Source organism: Lagenorhynchus albirostris, chromosome 11 (genome assembly GCF_949774975.1).
Source record: "Lagenorhynchus albirostris chromosome 11, mLagAlb1.1, whole genome shotgun sequence".
NCBI lineage: Eukaryota > Metazoa > Chordata > Mammalia > Artiodactyla > Delphinidae > Lagenorhynchus > Lagenorhynchus albirostris.
In genome coordinates this window covers 5129595-5133084 of record NC_083105.1, presented here as the reverse complement: position 1 = coordinate 5133084, position 3490 = coordinate 5129595, and positions in this window count along the sequence as shown.

The following is a 3490-nucleotide window of genomic DNA, read 5'->3' as shown; positions in this document are numbered from 1 at the left end:
GTCTGCGTGCTGTGAGCTGTGCTGGCTGTGCTCGGGGTCTGAGGCGGGTGTTCCGAAGGCATCTGGAATGGAAGGTCCCGCTAAATAATGAAAGTCGACAGCACTTCAGGCGAAATAGCCAAAAAGCAGATGGCAGAACATCCCTTGTAGTCAGAGTAGGACGTCTGTCCCGTCCGTCCAGCAACCTGCAGCAGGGGTGCTCGCTGTGGAGAGGATGTGCTCACGGTGAAGGGGGTACGAGGGGCCATGGAGAGCTGCACGTCCGGGAGATCTGGGGGAAGTGAAAAAGATGTTATTTAAAAAACACACTTGGGGACTCCCCATCAGCACTGAGTGGGGGCCATTCTCCACCTCGGGGGGGTCTTGACCTGCCCTGTGTATCTCCTTCGGGCGTCCCGGGAAGCCCAGGGACACAGTCTTAGAATAGTGTTTTCACAATAAAATGCATAGGATGACGAGGAAACCAACTATGCTGACGTACAACCTTGAAGGTCTCTTTAAAATGTGTGACTGGTGGTGCCTTATTAACTCATCAGTAGACAGATCTCCTGCAGGTCACCTGCTGACCGGGGTCGGGGTGGCGATGAGTGGAACCAGCAACCGCTGGGTGTGACGTCAGCACAGTCCCCACCTCTGCTGGTGACAAGCCGATTTGTCGCAGAGAGGCTGACCGCCACTCCGAGGTCAGTTAGCCAGCACAAAGCCGTCGCTTTTGCCAAGTTCTTTCCCCAGGCAGCGGGGAGTCTGAGAGCTGCACTCCAGTCCCTGCCGCCCACCTCCACACTCCCCTCCGCTGGGGCCTTGGGCCTTGTAAGCCCTCCAGTGTCTGCTGGCCTCCGCTCCCCACCAGAGGAGCTGGACTCAGCCCTTCAGGGAGTAAAGGGCACACAGGATACAGGCTCCCTGCCCACCACCCTAGAGGCCCACAGTCTCAAGGGATAGCTGGTTCCAGGAACATTGCTGGTAGAGTCGGGAACTCCTGCCGGGTTGGGGGGGAGGGAGGAAGGGAAATTGGCTGTTGGGGTGTGTGTGTGTGTGTGTGTCCCCAGGACCTATATTCTTGGCAACACAGTCCTTGATGTGATGGGACAGCAATGAAAACTATGTATAGCTGCAGGAGGGGAGGGTGTCCACCAGTGGATGGTGGATAAGCAAAATGTGGTCCATCCATTCAATGAAATATGACTCAGCCTTAAAAAGGAAGGAAATTCTGACATGTGCTACACCGGGGATGAACCTTTCTAAGTGAAACAAGCTAGCCACAAGGACAAATATTGTAGGATTCCACTTACATGAGGCACCTAGAGGAGTCAAGTTCATCAAGACAGAAAGTAGATGGTGGGGGCCAGGGGCAGGGGGAGGGGATGTGGAGTCAGTGTTTATGGGGACAGAGTTTCAGTTTTCTTTTTTTTTTTTTTTTTTTTTTTTTTTGCGGTACACGGGCCTCTCAGTGTTGTGGCCTCTCCCATTGCAGAGCACAGGCTCCGGACGTGCAGGCTCAGCGGCCATGGCTCACGGGCCCAGCCGCTCCGCGGCACGTGGGATCTTCCCAGTTTTCTTTTTTTAAAACATTTTTTGGCGGGGGGTGCGGGGGGCACACCACACGGCATGTGGGACCCTAGTTCCCCGACCAGGGATCGGACCCACATCCCCTGCATTGGCAGCGCGGAGCCTCAACCACTGGTCTGCCAGGGAAGTCCCGAGTTTCGGTTTTGCAACGTCCGTGCGCTTAACAACACTCACTGTAGACTTAGATGTGGTGACGACAGTAAATGTTATGTTACGTGTATTTTACCACATTAAAACACGCACGCGTGCACACACACAAGAACGAAAGGAAGAAGGGGGGAGGGGGGATGAAGAATTCCCTTTCTCCTTGCAGTTCCGCAGCGCTCGCCTTGGGGAGTGTGGGCGGCCCGTGTGGGCCCCTCTGCAAGGGCCCGAGTGGAGGGGAGCAGCCTTCCAGCAGGGAGTCGTGTTCCCAAAGCTCAGGCGTGTCCAGCAGTGAAGTGGGCAGTACTCTTGGGGAGGCTGGGAGAAGTGGGGAGGCTGCTGGACAGAGGAGCATGTGCCAGGGATGCAACGGGCACAGACTCAAGATAAGTCCCTAAAATCACAATGGTCTCCTGCTCCCTGCTTCCCGAGCACACAGAAGGGCCACACTTCCTGGTCCCCTTGGGGCTGGGTGGGGTGCTGTGACCAGCTCTGGCCAGCGACTTCTGGGCAAAGGGCCCCTTTGGCGCTGGGTCTTTTCATTGCCAGGCAGAGACCCTCCAGGGCTCTCCTTTTCTCTGTGTGGTGATGGGCACTCTCCAGATGGGGCTGCTCCGGCAGGCCGGGTCCCCGGGGGCTGTGGACGGGCAGCGTGCATGAGAAGTAGACCTAATCTGGTGTAAGCCCGGGAGACTGGGAATATTTATTGCTGCAGCATAACCTGGCGTGACTAACTGATACACTCCTCTTTCCCAAACACTCTAGAGGAAGGTCATCTGCGGATGGGGAGAAGGCTGATGCTGGCATATGGCATTTTATTTATTTATGTGTGCTGCATACCCCTCGTGGGCAGAGCCAGGACCCGGGGTTCTGATCCTGAATTGGTCACTACCTTGCTGTGTAATATTGGGCCAGTCACACATTCTCAGATTCCTCATCCATAGTGAGGATCTTTCCAGATGTAATATTCTGTGAGCGACGATATTTCTCTGCTAGTCTGTACACTATGGACACAGGCAGAGCAGGGGCTGTAAGATCACAAACCCCGAGATACCAAGCATCCTTGATTAAGAAACTCTGTGCAGGGCTTCCCTGATGGCGCAGTGGTTGAGAGTCCGCCTGCCGATGCAGGGGACGCGGGTTCGTGCCCCGGTCCGGGAGGATCCCACATGCCGCGGAGCGGCTGGGCCCGTGAGCCATGGCCGCTGAGCCTGCGCGTCCGGAGCCTGGGGTCCGCAACGGGAGAGGCCACAACAGTGAGAGGCCCGCGTACCACAAAAAATAAAAAGAAAGAAAGAAACTCTGTGCAGATGACAATGTATGGGGCCCGACAAGAACTTAATGGATTTTGACCTGAAGGTGATAATGACTTAATAAACTGATGGTTTCACCCAAGAACGCTTCTCCTCATTGACAGACATGTTTGCAGAAAACTCAGAACTGCTTTAACAGACTGCAAAAAGCTATAAAAATGTAAAGCATCATCGACGTCATCACGAGAAGAATTTCTCACGTTGGCATTTCTCTTCACTATGGGGATTTACGTCAGCCTGTGTTTGGCAGGGGAGGAGGGACAGGTAGCGCGAAATAGGAGGGTGCAGAGGATAAGGCAGGGCTTTTATCTGCAAGCAATGGCGGCAGATTCTGCTGATTACCCAGAGAAGGAGTTTATTGAAGGATGCTGGGAGTTCCTAGAGCTGTCAGGAGGTGGGAGAGCCAAGCTCGAGGCTTACCTTCCACATGCCTCAAACTGTCGCATAGGACAGGCCTGGTGGGA